Here is a 17,398-nt window from a genome sequence, read left to right as displayed (position 1 = left end):
GTGGGGTAGCCATGTTTACACTGTAAAAGCCAGAAAGTAAAATGGTGTGACCAGGCTCAAACTTTGATCATGTAACCACAATACTACCAACTATAAGCATGCATGCGCAGAAGGCAATGTGACAATAATAAAGATAAGTCATGGCGAAAGTCCGAACAATTTTGACTTCCCCTTGTAGTTTACTGGATGGATGGAAGCACTCCGTCGGTTACGACGACGAGGGTTCCGGTTGATCCGAATCAACGGAACAGCCTGCTCGTGAAATTAACGTGTAAGTGGCTGAGCACTCCACAGACACATGTACCCTTAACGTAGTTCTCGGGGATATTCAGCGTGACACAGAGAGTGACAAGGCCGGCCCCTTGAAATACAGGTACAACAGAAACAGGAAGTAAGAGTGAGAGAAAGTTGTGGTGAAAGAGTACAGCAGGGATCGCAACCACCCCCTGCCGGAGCCGCGTGGAGCTTTAGGTGTTTTCGCTCAATAAACACTCACAACGCCCGGTCTGGGAATCGAAACCGCGATCCTATGACCGCGAGTCCGCTGCCCTAACCACTGGGCCATTGCGCCTCCACTGTAGTTTACTATACAAGTAAAAAAGATTTGTTTTAATATTTTGTGTTGCTGTTTAAAATTTAGTTATAAGACTCATTATTCAGATCTTTACATTGAGAGTCTATCTGCAATGTTTTGTTGCTGTCGAAGGACATAAAAGATAATTTGAATCAACAAGCAGAAGTTATATACAAAACTACATCTTGCAAGCCATATGGCAAGGGCTAAGTTGAATGACACATTAAGATTATTCTGAAAGCTGTTAAATTTGGCAGTATTTTCTACTGTAATATCATCAACAACAACATACCCATTCGGCTTAGCTGCAAGCTATACATTGAATGAATTCTTCCCCCATTCCTTTTCCAACACCATTCTCCCAATTACAACTGATTACCATTTTGACTTTCATCTTTTGGTAAAAGTTCTATTTTGTCAGTTTATTCGAGCAAACAAAATGGAATTAACTGATGCAAGTCCACTGCATCTATGCGTTTTTGAATTTTCTAAATGGTTGAAAATCGACACTGCGTCCACTGTCGAGAAATACTGTGGTGGAAGGAAGACCGGAAAGGGGAGAGATGATGTCATGTCAATGAGTGAAAAGAAAAGTTTCCCTCTTTTTCATGCCATCTGCAAAAGAGATGAGACATGGTGGTAGAGAGGCCATGATAACACTTAATTTGGCGGTACCAGATTTACTATCAAATCACCTATTGGCAGTGAATTATTATTATGGGGACACTATATTCCCATTTCTTTACTACCCACAAGGGGCTAAACACAGAGGAGACAAACACGAACAGACAAACAGATTAAGCCGATTATATCAACCTCCAGTGCGTAACTGATACTTATTTCATCGACCCCGAAAGGATGAAAGGCAAAGTCAACCTCAGCGGAATTTGAACCCAGAATGTAGCGGCAGACGAAATACTGCAAAACATTTCGCCCGGCGTGCTAACTAATAGCGCCTTAATAGTGGGGCCACTATATTCCAACTAGGTTTTCACCACAACAAATGCACTTCTTCCTCTTCTTCTTCACTAGTTGTGCCACTCTAGCGAAACAGGGTAACTGAAATTCCAAACTCGACTTGGGGCTCTAGGTTTCCTGACAGATATGATTGGTTATGGTCTTTCTACAACAAAGGTAGAATGAACTCGTATATGCTCATTCAGTATTTATAATTGTTACATGTCTTGTATAAGACTCGGTTCTTGTAAAACATATTTAATTATAGTTAGGATATTGCTGTATTTCTTCCTTTAATTTTGTGAATTTTTTGAATGAATTAAAACCATTTTTAATTTCTATTCCAACATACAAACAAAACCTGGCAGACTATGACAGCCCGGTGATGACATAAAGTCTTACAACATCAGATTACAAACACTTCAAAGATTTTTACCCCAGAATGAGACAGACTGGGTGCAGTTTGAACGCTGATTATTTGGACATTCAGCTTATTTTGGTGACAGTTGTTTTGGTGCAAGAAGCACACACACACAGCGAGAGAGAGAGAGAGAGAGAGAGAGAATTGTCTACTCTCAAGTAAGCTGCCGAATCAGAGACGCCAAATGCGCAATGCCATAATGGCTAAGCTGAAATACCCATTTGTTCATTTTTATTTTCCAGTATTCTAAATAGATTAAATAGAGTATGTTCTAAATATTCGAGTCTCGTTATTTTAATAGGGGTTGTCGTTGTTGTTTCGATATAAGTCACCTCCAACTGAGTTGTGGCCTGTGTTCACCAGTTGCTCCCCGACTGGTTCGATTCGAACCTAAACCGGTAGAAATTTAGAAAAGCTGGCTTATTGGGTCCCTGAATCACTTCCTCAAGCAAGAATCTAATCTGGAGGAGAGCGATTACCGTCTGTAGAAATGAATCCTACGACGGGGAACGGCCCTTTCCCGCGTCCATTCCTCACCATTCTTCAGGGTAACCTCTTTCATTTTTCATGTTGGGACAACGAAACATTTACAAAACTCACTATAGCATTGTCATATAATACAGATCCAGTTTAGTTTTCTTTTAGTATTAAATTATTTTCCTAACTATGATTTATAAACCAGATGATTACTCTTTACTCTTTTCTCTTTTACTTGTTTCAGTCATTTGACTGCAGCCATGCTGGAGCACCACCTTTAGTTGAGAAAATCGACCCTGGGACTTATTTCTTTGTAAGCCCAGTACTTATTCTATCGGTCTCTTTTGCCGAACCGCTAAGTGACGGGGACGTAAACACACACCAGCATCAGTTGTCAAGCAATGCGAGGGGGACAAACACATACACACATATATATATATACATATATACGACGGGCTCCTTTCAGTTTCCGTCTACTAAATCCACTCGCAAGGCATTAGTCGGCCCGGGGCTATAGCAGAAGACACTTGCCCAAGATGCCACGCAGTGGGATTGAACCCAGAACCACGTGGTTGGTTAGCAAGCTACATACCACACAGCCACTACTGCGCCTACATTTCTTCAAAGAATTTATTTTTCTTTATGTTTACGCTTAAAGCGTACCAGTGAAGTGTTACTTTTCATACGAAATACGCCAGCTTTTGTTAATTTTTTTTGTTTTTTTTTTACACTTGATCTCCAATGCGTGACGAAATGAAAAAAGCTTGGGAGCTGTTGTTATATGCTGTAATTTAATTACAAGAAACACAACTGGCACCATAAGAAGAACGAGAGAAAAATAGATTGTATTGAGGAAGCTTTGAATCAGTGACTTGATAGGTGGTTTGGTGAGTTCGTTTTACCGAGATCGAATCCTCCCACCCGAAAACAAGTACATTAATTAATTCCTGCTGTACAACCAGCTTCCGACAGACGCCTACTGCGTTTCCACAGCAACTGACAAACCATCTGCGATTGCTGTTTATTTCCATTCTGTCCATCCGTACAACGTATTCAAACCTCGTTACGTTTCTCTCATTCATAGATCTCTCCTTCACATTTCATCCTGCGCATTTCAGCAGCACCTTGCTCCACGAATTATTATACTCGGATTTATTATCTTTTTACTATTATTATTAGCTGCTGCTACGACGGGAAGATGGGCGAGTAAGTATTTTATATATATGACTGTAAAGACTAAAATGTTATTTATTTATTTTTTTACTTGTCGACCAGAAAACCAACATAAAACATGTTAATTGCATGAATAAGCCAGGCGACACATTTTATATGCAGACTTAGAAAAATTACGCCAAACAAATGAAATGCATTTTTGTTTTATCTAAAGCACTTGCTTTATTCATAAACTCACCACTCCCATAATTATATCGTATACACACACACACATATGTATATATGTTAAACTAATTAATTTCTGTGTATATTTTTTGGGCCAAGAATTTATATAGCATATAATATATATATATATATATATATATATATATATATATACACATATATCGTTCTGTGAATATATGTATACCTGTATCAATGTGAATACTTATGTCATACTATATATATATATATACATACACATACACATATTGAATCATTATAATAATTTTACCAGTGGAAGTCTGAACAATATCTTGTTTTTCCGACTCATTGCTGTGATATTTACTTTTTATTTTCTTTAAGTCGAACTCGAGATAAAAGAAATGTCAAAATATTAAATACTTCTGTCTTCGCCACATTTTAAAAATTCTTGTTATCCTACAACAACAATATTTATCCGTGGCAAACTTTACACTGTCTTCGTTCAAATTTCATCTTCAGTTTCCTATCAACTTCGTCAGTTTCTTATTTTTTGTTGTTGCAAATTCCAGTTTTACTAAGATAACATTAGTAACTAACATTTACTTATAAAACAGACATCAGATTAATTTGCTTTATATTATTGTTGTTGTTATTTTATTTAGTAAGTCTCTCTCTCTCGTATGTATTTCAACATACTTTACTCTCTCTGCTGTGTCAAAATCTTTTATCGTTGCTGTACTTACTCCCACACGTACACAAGTATGTGTGTGCGAATATGTACTTTTACTTTTTAATTTCATTCTGGATTCCTTTTGATAATGTGTCAGTGTTTTTTTGTTTGTTTCGCTCCGTCTGTCAACTCGTCATTAATAACTTCCAAGTGTCGTGTCTTTATAGAACAACGGGTCGTATTCCAAGGGTCCTGCTTTCGTCGATGCATACTAGACCTAATGATAAATTTATTGTTCATCCTACAAACTAACGAGTGGGGTGCATTTCCCCCCAGATTGCTCCCTACCGTCTTAAATAAAGAAATGATAGTGTAGTGCTTACAACCAACAGACAAGATGAGCATGGCTGGAATGGTTTTGATTACAGGCCTGTTTGCTCATGTTTTGCCTATGGTTAAACAACAACAACATATTCGTCAGATACCGACCTACGCACTGACGTAGTACAACACAAATTAGTTTAATGACCAATGTTTTTCTTTTTCTTTTTTTGGTGGGGTGGGCATGGGAAGTTAAGTGCTATGGACATGATACTGACCGTCTCTCTGAATTACGATACCATGCTAATAATCGATTACTTAGGAAGGCACGCAGTCTGCATTTTATGAGAAAAACAATAGCGTGACATACTTGGTTTGTCTTTGTTGATCAGACACGTGATCAAAATCGTTCCAGCCGCGACCATCCTATCTTATTTTCTAATAGAAGATATTTAAAACTACATCATTCAAAGACGAATGAGTGTGATTTGGGGGTATTTGACTATTATTACTGGCAAGTTGTGTGTCTACGTCGAGGCTCCCTAGTTTTAAAGGGTGTTTTGCAATGTAATGTCGTGCGTGGGCGATTCTAATAACGGGGGGTTTCTGTTGTTGAAATCCGCGAAGACAGAGGTCAGTTAACAACTGAACTGTACAGAGGGAAAGGCGGGCGCACTCGCTCTTTGTTGAATGTATTATATCATACGGCAAGGGCAGCCGCTATAAAGGAAAGTATTACGCGACCCCAGGTGATATAAAAGTGCAAATAACGAGCTGAAATATCAATGAATGTAGACTCCATTGTTTTACAAGACAGGTGCACGAATCACGACTGCAAACAACTCACAACTAGTTTAATAATCCGCCAAACTCAACCAATGCATCAAGCGTATTTTGTCATTGTCACGCGGCGGCTCTAGTTTGAACATATGTTTCATTCATCAACGTCTGTTCATTGTTCTGTTGCTTCGCTAATTTCTATACATTTGCCGCAATTTTGTTTTATGCTCCTGTTAACTCCGCACCCATCATATTAGCCTTGATCAACTGACTTACGATTAGACATTCCAACCGTGACACCTATTTTTTAAGACAATTTTTGGAGACTACATTATTCCCAGTGCGTGCTATTTCATAATCAAGGTGTGATTTGAAGGAGATTTGGTTGTTATTTCTAGCTGACCTAGGAAACAGAAATACTACATAGACCTCGATCGGTTTGATATTGGCCAGTTCTTATTCTTTAGACCCAGTCAAAGTGTTCTAGGATCAAAGATAGTTGTGATGATCCCATCTTTAATTCAAACCTACTGTCTTTGGGACTACATTACCCAACGTCTCCTTTATTGAGCTGGTAGGGTGTGTGTGATTTGCGGCAGATTTAGCTGTTCTAGATTAAGCGACTGTCTAGAAGGTTCTCTAGGAAGAAAGAAAACAAAATTACAGGTGTGGTAAGACGTTCGCTTCCTAACCACACGGATCCAAGTTTAGTCCCACTGCATGACCCCTTGGGCAAGTGTCTTCTATTATAGTCTCAGACCAGCCAAAACCTTGTGAGTGAATTTGGTAGATGGAAACTGAAAGAAGCGTGTATGTATATATATATATATATATACATACACCATGTTGATTCGCTAGCTTCTGCACGCATTTTTTCCCCTCTCCTTGTTTCTCTCCGTGTTTCTTTTCTGTGTATCTTTCTGTTGAAGAGCGTAGGCTCGAAACGTAAAAGACTTGTTTTATTTATATTCCTGAGCGCCATACTAATACAATTGTTTGTTTGTATTCCACCTGCCTTCGTCTTTTGTTTATTTTCATAAAGCTTCCCGCTATACATATATATATATATATATGTGTGTGTGTATGTGTGTCTGTCTGTCATCCCCCTCCACCTCTTGAGAACCGGTGTTGGTGTGTTTACAACCCTGTGGCTGAACTCTTTTGCGAAAGAGACCAACAGAATAATTCCCAGGCTTGTTAAAAAAAAAGTATTGGGTCTTCAAGGTGGTGCTCTAGCATGGCCGCAGTCTAATGACTGAAACAAGTAAAAAACAAAAGGACGCCCAAGGTGTCAGCAACGTATAATTAGATGACAACGATTTCTTCAAGTAACGTTGTCCAGTGATTGAAATAACTGTTCAAGCTGAGCCTATTTAACTCTACCAAGGCAGCGAGTTGGCAGAAACGTTAGCACAGCTGGTGAAATGCCTAGCGGTATATATGTCTGTCTTTATGTTCTGAGTTCAAATTTCGCCATAGTCAACTTTGCCTGTCATCCTTTCGGGGTCGATAAATTAAGTACCAGTTACGCACTGGGGTCGATGTAATCGACTTAATACCTATGTCTGTCCTTGTTTGTCCCCTCTGTGTTTAGCCCCTTGTGGGTAATAAAGAAATAGGTATTTCGTCTGTCTTTATGTTCTGAGTTCAAATTCCGCCATGGTCAACTTTGCCTGTCATCCTTTCGGGGTCGATAAATTAAGTACCAGTTACGCACTGGGGTCGATGTAATCGACTTAATACCTATGTCTGTCCTTGTTTGTCCCCTCTGTGTTTAGCCCCTTGTGGGTAATAAAGAAATAGGCATTTCGTCTGTCTTTAAGTTCTGAGTTCAAATTTCGCCACAGTCAACTTTGCCTGTCATCCTTTCAAGGTCGATAAATTAAGTACCAGTTGCGTACTGGGGTCAATCTAATTGACTGGCCCCCTCCCCCAAAATTTCAGGCCTTGTGCCTAGAGTGGAGAAGGATATTTATCTCAATTATCCGACTCCATCAATTATATGTCAAGATTTATGAAAGGATATTTCCTTTAAGTGACCAGTTATTTCACTGAGAAATCAATATCCCTTAATGAGTTCTACTCAGATCACATATTGGGAGTCTATGATTTAGTATCTCTTTACTCTTTTACTTGTTTCAGTCATTTGACTGTGGCCCTGCTGGAGCACCACCTTTTAGTCAAGCACATCAACCCCAGGACTTACTCTTTGTAAGCCTAGTACTTATTCTATTGGTCTCTTTTTGCCGAACTGCTAAGTTACGGGGACGTAAACACACCGGCATCGGTTGTCAAGTGATGTTGGGGGGGGGGGCAAACACAGACATGCAAACATATACACACACATACATACATATACATATATATATATATGTGTGTGTGTGTGTGTATATATATGTATATATATATATATATATATACATACATACATACATACATATATATGACGGGCTTCTTTCAGTTTCTGTCTACCAAATCCACTCACAAGGCTTTGGTCCACCTGAGGCTATAGTAGAAGACACTTGCCCAAGGTGCCACACAGTGGGACTGAACCTGGAACCATGTGGTTCATAAGCAAGCTGCTTACCACACAGCCACTCCTATGCCTATATCTTTTAATGATATTTTATAATTAATTTGGGAAAAGCATGTGGCTTAGTGGTTACGGTATTTGGCTTACAATCGAAAGGTTGTGAGTTCAATTCCCAGCAGTGTATTGTCCTTGAGCAAGACACTTTATTTCATGTCTCTCCAATCTACTCAGTTGACAAAAATGAATTGTACCAGTAATTCAAAGGGGCCAGCCTTGTCATATTCTGTGTCATGCTGAATCTCCCTGAGAATTATATTAACCCTTTCGTTACCGTATTTCTGTTGAGATGCTCTGTGTTTCTTTCAATTAATTTTAAATATACAAAGAATTTAGTAAAAATATCATTCAGCTAGTGTCAGGAACATAAATTGTGACTAAGGTTTGGTGGAAGATTTTAATTCAAAACTTATGGAAACAAGACATTTGTACTCAGAGCCAGAGCTGGTTTCAGCCAGGTTGGTAACAAAAGGGTTAAGAATTGTTTCTCTATTATATATTTTAACCCTTTTGTAACCATGTTTCTGTTGAGATGCTCTGTGGTGTTTCTTTCTATTGATTTTAAATATAACAAAGAATTTAGTAAAATAGCTTAGTTATCATTAAGCTGGTGTTAGGAACATAAATTGTGAGTAAGGTTTTGTGGAAGATTTTAATTCAAAACTTATGGAAACAAGACATTTGTACTCAGAAGCCAGAGCCGGTTTCAGCTGGGTTGGTAATAAAAGGGTTAAGGGTATTACACAACCGTGGAGTGCTCAGCCACTTGCACATTAATTTCATGAGGAGGTTGTTCCGTTGATTGGATCAACTAGAATATTCCTCGTTTTACGCGATGAGGTACCATTTTTTTTTTAACTTGGGGAAAATTTAGTCTCAATGGTATTCTCAGCTGGAACTACATTCATTTAATTTCATTCAGTGCTGATAGAATTTGTGGTTAACAAAAAACAAACCTGTTTTGGTTTGAATATGGATTTAATTCCTGCACTGTACTGTTCTACATCACTTTGTCCAAAACTGATAAAGATCATCTCCTTCAGGCATGTCAACGCTTCCAACCTTGTTTGAAGCAGCCATTGATGCTAACAGCGGATTCATTGAATAGGTGTGATTAAAGGATCCTCAAGATTATTTCTCGCAACTTGTTTCAAATACAGCTTTTCTTTGATAAGCATTTTTTTTCTAAATTCATACAAATGACCTCAAAAAACCTAATAAACATAACCACAGGCCATTTCTGTTTCTCCCTCGCTCTTACTTTCACCCTGCCACAACACACACACACACACACACATTGTCAGGAATCAACTCACAACTGATTACTATTCTCTCTAAGTTTTGGGCAATCCAAGAGGAAAAGATAGCTGAGACTACCATAAAGTTATCTAAGCAAGAATGTCCAATGAGAATTTCACAGTGTTGGCTCATACCTTCATCTTGAGTGGCTTGAAACTATTTGGGCGTCGACTTAGAAACAGCCATTTAAAGTCTTTCAGACACACACACATCATTAAATAATGCGGGTGGATGTGTGTGAGTGAAATGTTTTTTGATATATTCCTCGCATCCACACACATGGAAAATATCCTCCAGCATAGAATCTTCACCAGACACAAGAGGTTTGCTTTCGTTTGGTTTCGTATTTCAGATGGAAATACACCATCCATGTATTTCAAAGAATTTGTAAGATTTTGGAAAGTAACCTTTTAACTAAGCTGATGTTTGGAACAATTTAATGAGTGCTTCTTTCTTAGAATTATGATGTAAGGTTTTACTTTAGATATTCTTTTATGTGTTCCAGTCATTTGACTGTGGCCATACTGGAGTGCCACCTTAAAGGGTGTTAATCAAAGAAATTGATCCCGGGACTTATTCTTTGTAAGCCTAGTATTAATCTATCACTCTCTTTTGCTAAAATGCTAAGTTACAGGGACATAAACACACCAGCATTGGTTGTCAAGTGATGGTTGCGACACACACACACAAAATAAATAAATATATATATATATATATGATGGGCTTCTAGTTTCCGTCTACCAAATCCACTCACAAGGCTTTGGTTGGCCTGAGACTATAGTAGAAGATACTTGCCCAAGGTGTTACACAGTGGGACTGAACCCGGAACCATGTGGTTGGTAAGCAAGTTACTTACCACACAGCCACACCAAACAAGAAACTCTAAAATTAGAGATTTTTGTATTACAAAACCAGTGGCAATTTCAGGTGGGTTCGTATAAAAGACTAGGAGAGATCAAAATTTGTGAGTCTCAGATCTTTTGTGTCTCCTTCCCTGTGCAGTAGACTAGCATCAGAGAGAGAGAGAGAGAGTGTGTGTGTGTTGTCTGTTCTGTTTGATGGCTACAACATCATCATCATCATTTAGCGTCCATTTTCCATGCTAGCATGGGTTGGACGGACATAGGTATTAAGGACAGACATAGGTATTAAGTCGATTACATCGATCCCAGTGCGTAACTGGTACTTAATTTATCGACCCCGAAAGGATGACAGGCAAAGTTGACTATGGCGGAATTTGAACTCAGAACTTAAAGACAGACGAAATACCGCTAGGCATTTCACCCACTGTGCTAACGTTTCTGCCAACTCGCCTTTGTAGGAAAATAAATACTGTAGGACGTTGTGCTAAAAGGTTGCTCTGTTTAAAGTGGTGTTGAGTATTACTAGAGTTGTAGATTAAACAATTACCATTTTATAGTTCTGCCTCTCTCCTGAGTTAAAATCCTGATGCTGGAGGCCAACTTTATCTGTCCAAGGTCAACAAGATGAATAAATAGCTAACAGACGGTCTATACCCTCCCTTATGAAAGTGTAACCATTGTGTCACTCTAAAAAACCAAGATTATCTTATAAAATGGTAGAATCTAAGGAAATTGGTTGTGTTTTGTGAGAGAAAATGGTAATACAGAGAGGTGAAGAATTTTGGTACTATGTATAGCAGCCTTTGTTTGAGATATAGTGCCTACTGGTGTTGAAAGATAAAACTTTCTTCCAGTATATTTATCCAACATTAGTAGACCATTTATTTTTACCTGATATTCTCTTCTTTCTCACAGTATAGCATTTATTCCATTATTTGAACTGTTAACATTCATCACCATGATTTTACTTCTACTTTTTCATACTGGCATGGATTAGATGGGCAGTCACTTTCTGAGTCAGTTCCCACATGGAGTTATTTCCCTAATAGATTGTTCAGAGCCTCACCTCTTGCTTCAACATTCTACTTTACTATGATTTCTATGACTGGATGTCCTTTCTAACATCAAACACTTTACAGAGTGTATTAATGTATTAGATTATGGCACCAGAATTGTTTCTCTATTATATATTTTAACCCTTTTGTTACCATATTTCTATTGAGATGCTCTGTATTTCTTTCAATTAATTTTAGATATAGCAAAGAATTTAGTAAAATAACTTAGTTATGATTGAGCTAGTGTTAGGAACATAAATTGTGACCAAGGTTTAATGGAACGTTTTAATTCAGAACTTTTGAAAACAAGACATTTGTACTACAGAGCCAGAGCTGGCTTCAGCCAGGTTGGTACCGAAAGGGTTAAATGAGGAAGGGTCTGTGAGAACAATGGAATGGAAGATGGAGTTGTTTAACCTGAGGTCCGTGATAATCAAGAAGATCAATAACCCTGAGATAGTAAACTGAACAGTGACCCAGAACAACCTACTGACCATTCCTCTGCCTAGCTCTGATATTCAATGTTGAATCTTACATTGAGAGAATGGTTTCCAACATGAGGGGTTTTTGCAAAGAATGTAGAAATCACAGATTTACAAGTGCTTGCTGCATTGTTTTAACCCTTTAGCATTCAGATTATTCTGTTAAATATAATATTTATTTCTTCACATTCTTTTGAATTAATCATGCATTGTCTTGTAACTTTGAGATTTCAATGAAGTGATTGTTTGCTTTTAGTATGACATTGTATGAAAGCTGTTAGAAACTAGATTTGGCCAATTTGAACATAAATCATGTAGAATATTTTGGCCGGATATGGCCGGTTTAAATGCTAAAGGGTTAATTGTATTTTAATTAAGCAAAAATCAACACATTCCAATAAATTAACCCCTTTATTACCATATTTCTGTTGGAATGCACTTTTTCTATCAAGCTGAAGAACATCATTGTCTCCCTCATTTTACACCCACCCCTCATATGTTTAATTTTTGAACATATAGTCCCAACATTAAAATGGACTAAGGATTTGTGTGTGGAGGACACAGAATTGGTTGGCAGAATTCTAACAGTAAGAAACTTACAACTGAAGAATGTTGTTGCCTTAGGTTAGACTTGTTGGATTGGAAGCACTCCGTCGGTTACGACGACGAGGGTTCCGGTTGATCCAAATCAACGGAACAGCCTGCTTGTGAAATTAACGTGTAAGTGGCTGAGCACTCCACAGACACGTGTACCCTTAACGTAGTTCTCGAGGATATTCAGTGTGACACAGAGAGTGACAAGGCCGGCCCTTTGAAATACAGGCACAACAGAAACAGGAAGTAAGAGTGAGAGAAAGTTGTGGTGAAAGAGTACAGCAGGGATCACCACCATCCCCTGCCGGAGCCTCATGGAGCTTTAGGTGTTTTCTCTCAATAAACACTCACAACGCCCGGTCTGGGAATCGAAACCGCGATCCTACGACCGCGAGTCCGCTGCCCTAACCACTGGGCCATTGCGCCTCCTGACTTGTTGGATTAGTCCTTTGGTCAAAGAATTCTAGCTTTGACTATCCTGTCTTTTACTTCCAGGCTCAGCATATTTGAACCATATTTTATATAATGGTAGAGTAGTATTGAAGTGAGATGTAACTGCCGTTTCTAGCAGATTGAACTACCCTCACAAGGTTTGGCAAGTTATTTATATCGTATACTCACTCCTACTCACTGACGTCTTTCTGCATTTTAACATAGGAATATTCCGACCTCAGGACAAACATGTCTCTCTCGAATTCATAATAGTTCCAACATATAACATGAACAGGTTTTGTACAAATTATTTCGAAGATTGATTATTGCAGTTGTTGTTTTAGTTTCAGGTCAGCCATGCTCAGGTAGACCTTTTATAATCAAAAACACCAGCTGTGACCATTCCTGTTTTATTTTCAGACCTAGCTTAGATTAATCTGAATTATACAGTACTCTCTCTCTCTCTCTCTTTTACTTGTTTCAGTCATTTGACTGCAGCCATGCTGGAGCACCGCCTTTAATCGAGCAACTCGACCCTGGGACTTATTCTTTTGTAAGCCCAGTACTTATTCTATTGGTCTCTTTTGCCGAACCGCTAAGCAACGGGGACATAAACACACCAGCATCGGTTGTCAAGCAATGCTAGGGTGACAAACACAGACATACAAACACACACACGCATACATATATATACATATATACGACGGGCTTCTTTCAGTTTCCGTCTACCAAATCCACTCACAAGGCTTTGGTCGGCCCGTGGCTATAGTAGTAGACACTTTCCCAAGGTGCCACGCAGTGGGACTGAACCCGGAACCATGCGGTTGGTAAATAAGCTACTTACCACACAGCCACTCCTGCGCCTATAAGTGTGGATTTAAAAAAAAAAAAAAAAGGAAATTTGACTGCTATTTCTAGCTGATTGAATGACTGCATAGAGCAGCGCTGATTGTCCCCTTAGGGCTGCTGCAAGTTCACAGAGTTGTAGAAATTGGAAATGTTGAATGTTTAAGCCCTTTCCTTACCATTTTTCTGTAGAAATCCACTACTTTTGTTTCAGTTAATTTTTAAAATAATGAAGACTTTGGTAAAATAATTCAGTTATTATTAAGTTGGCATCTGGAAGATGTCTTCTACTATAGCAAGTGTCTTCTACTATAGCCTCAGGTCGACCAAAGCCTTGTGAGTGGATTTGGTAGACGCAACCTGAAAGAAGCCTGTCATGAAATTATGAGGGACTGTTTTATTTTCGATCACTTTAAAAGAAGGTTCTATCATAGAACTAGGAGCAGTTTCCAGAAGGGATTTGTATCAAAAGGGTTTAAAGGCTCATAGGTTTTCTTAGAATATTCAAACCAGGTAAAATATTTATAGATTAAACACATCCCCTCACCCCCAAAAAACAAACTTTTCTTGGGTTGAAATGTGAGGCACGTTTAAACAATTGTGAAGATCTCTTCACTTGAAACCATCGGTTCCCTCATTCACCACAAACAAAAATATATTTATCCACCAATGCAGTGTTGAGCACTCATTCTCACTGTTCAATATTAGCATGTGTGTATGTATGTATGTGTGTATATACACACACACACATACACCTGCTAATATTGAACAGTGAGAAAGGTTGGATATAAGAAGCCTCAGATGTGGTGTGCAAGTGAGATGACTGCGCTTGTATGGTCATGCGATGCGTATGGATGAGGACAGAGGTATAGAGAAGTGTCACACCCTAACTGTGGAGGGAACCTGTGGAAGAGGTAGACCCAGGAAAACATGGGTTGGGGTGGTGAACATTGGGACTCACAGAGGCAATGACAAGCGACTGACTTTTGGAGATATGCTGTGCTTTAGAAGAACCGGCAAACCAAATAAGACCGTAACTGTGACTGATGCCAGTGTTGCATAACTGGGCCATTTAAAAACACCCTTCAAACGTTGGGCAATATGCTGTGCTTGTGAAGACCTGTTGAACCAAGTGAAATCATAGTCATGGTCAATGCCAGTGCCACCTGACTGGCTCCCGTGCTGGTGGCATGTAAAAGCACCCACTACGCTCTTGGAGTGGTTGGCATTAGGAAGGGCATCAAGCTGTGGAAACCTTGCCAGATCAGATTGGAGCCTGGTGTAGCCTCCCAGTTTGCCAGTCCTCAGTCAAACTGTCCAACCCATGCTGGCATGGAAAGCAGATGTGAAACGACGACAACAACAAAGATGGTGATGCCGGCACAGGAGTGGCTGTGGTAAGAAGCTTGCTTACCAACCACATGGTTCTGGGTTCAGTCCCACTGCACGGCACCTTGGGCAAGTGTCTTCTACTATAGCCTCAGGCTGACCAAAGCCTTGCGAGTGGATTTGGTAGACAGAAACTGAAAGAAGCCCGTTGTAAATATGTATATATATACATTATATATATATATATATATATATATATATATATATATATATATATATATATATGATGTGAGTGTTTCTATGTCTGTGTTTGTTCCCCCAACATTGCTTGACATTCGATGCTGGTGTGTTTACGTCCTCGTAGCTTAGCGGTTTGGCAAAGAGAGACCAATGGAATAAATACTAGGCTTACAAAGAATAAGTCCTGGGGTTGATTTGCTCGACTAAAAAGGTGTTGCTCCAGCATGGTCGCAGTCAAATGACTGAAACAAGTAAAAGAGTAAAAGAATGATATATATACACACACACACACAGATACACACTCTGTAAAGTGGTTGATATTAGGAAGGGCATTAATCAGGTATAGAAGCCATAACAAAGCAAAGAGCTGAGCCTGAAGTAGATCTTCCCAACTTTCATATCATTTATTGACATAATGGAACTGCAGGAGTGTTCTCTTGACACCAACTTACATTCATAAATAAATTGCTTTGTTTTAGCTTTTTATTTCTTTATTCAAAGTTCCATTTACAGTCATAGTTTGGGTGAGGTGGGGGTGTGTGGTGGGGGGTGGGGTAGAGTATCACCAAAAGGAATTTCTACTTTGATTTATTTTTCGTTTTGTTTCAAGTGATTGGAGCATGACTGTATTACAAAACTACCCTTCTAGAGATTTCCATGAATTCTATTGACTCCACCAAATACTTAGTGTAAGTTCTTTATTGGTATTAGAAAGGAGAAAGGTAAAAACCAACCGAGCTATACATATATATACGAATATGTATATGTATGTATGTATGTATATAAATATATGTGTAGGTGCAGAAGTGGCCGTGTGGTAAGAAGCTTGCTTCCTAACTACATGGTTCTGGGTTCAGTCCCACTGCATGGCACCTTGGGCAAGTGTCTTCTGCTATAATCTCGGGCTGACCAAAGCATTGCGAGTGGGTTTGATAGACGGAAACTGAAAGAAGCCCATCGTATATATATATGTGTGTGTGTGTGTATATGTGTGTGTATAATTAATTAAAAAAAACAAAAAAGAAAAAATCAACAATGTGAAGACGTGGTACATGCAAAGTATTAATGAGATGCTCAGAGAAAGAAAGAAAGAGTGGTTGTTTTACATTTCGAGCAAAGCTCTTCTTCAGAAACAGGAGACTGAGGAATGTCCAAGAGAAAAGGAAGAAGGAGGGAAAAAAAAATCGCCAACAATATTTATATATATTCTTTTATTCTTTTACTTGTTTCAGTCATTTTGACTGCAGCCATGCTGGAGCACCACCTTCAGTTGAACAACTTGACCCCAGGACTTATTCTTTGTAAGCCTAGTACTTATTCTATCAGTTTCTTTTGCCGAACCGCTAAGTTACGGGGACGTAAACACACCAGCATTGGTGTCAAGCAATGTTGGGTGGACAAACACACATACAAAAACATATACATACATATATATATATATATATATATATATATATATATATATATATATATATATACATACATATATATATATATATATATATATATATATATATATATATATATATACGATGGGCTTCTTTCAGTTTCCGTCTACCAAATCCACTCACAAGGCTTTGGTCAGCCCGAGGTTATAGTAGAAGACACTTGCACAAGGTGCCACACTGTGGGACTGAACCCGGAACCATGTTTTTGGTAAACACACCAGCATTGGTTGTCAAGTGATGTTGGGGGACAAACACAGACACGCAAACATATACACGCACGCACATACGTACATACATACATATATATACATATGCATGTGTTTGTGTTTGTCCCCCACCACCACCACCATAGCTTGACAACTGATGTTGGTGTGTTTACATCCCCGTAACTTAGTGGTTCAGCAAAAGAGACCAATAGAATAAGTGATATACTTACAAAGAATAACTCCAGGGGTTAATTTCTATAACTAAAACACTGTGCTCCAGCATGGCCGCAGTTAAATGACTGAAACAAAAGAATGATGGTTTCTACAAATGAATGAACTGACCTGCAGTATAGAGACCAGTTCAACATTTGTACAACCCTGGGCCGTCTTTCAGCATTGATCTAAAGAAAGAGTGGGTGGGAAGTATTGGAATGTTGTGTGGGAGTGCAGACTGTACA

General features: G+C 38.8%; 1 protein-coding gene across 3 annotated transcripts in view; it reads left to right on the top strand.

The window, feature by feature from the left end:
* The first annotated feature begins 3,221 nt into the window (after positions 1-3,221).
* The window catches only part of LOC115212936 (CSC1-like protein 2), a 154,919-nt gene continuing 140,742 nt past the window's right edge, over positions 3,222-17,398 (top strand). For 2 of the 3 annotated variants that reach the window (XM_029781781.2, XM_029781779.2), the window contains exon 1: positions 3,222-3,635. The gene's annotated coding sequence lies outside the window, so the exon portion shown is untranslated. The remainder of the gene's footprint in view (positions 3,636-17,398) is intronic. The other variant, XM_029781782.2, reaches the window with a different exon arrangement.

The sequence above is a fragment of the Octopus sinensis genome, linkage group LG6, assembly GCF_006345805.1.
Source record: "Octopus sinensis linkage group LG6, ASM634580v1, whole genome shotgun sequence".
Classification (NCBI taxonomy): Eukaryota; Metazoa; Mollusca; class Cephalopoda; order Octopoda; family Octopodidae; genus Octopus; species Octopus sinensis.
Note: the sequence above shows the minus strand (reverse complement) of the source record. Positions and strands in the feature narration are given on the sequence as shown.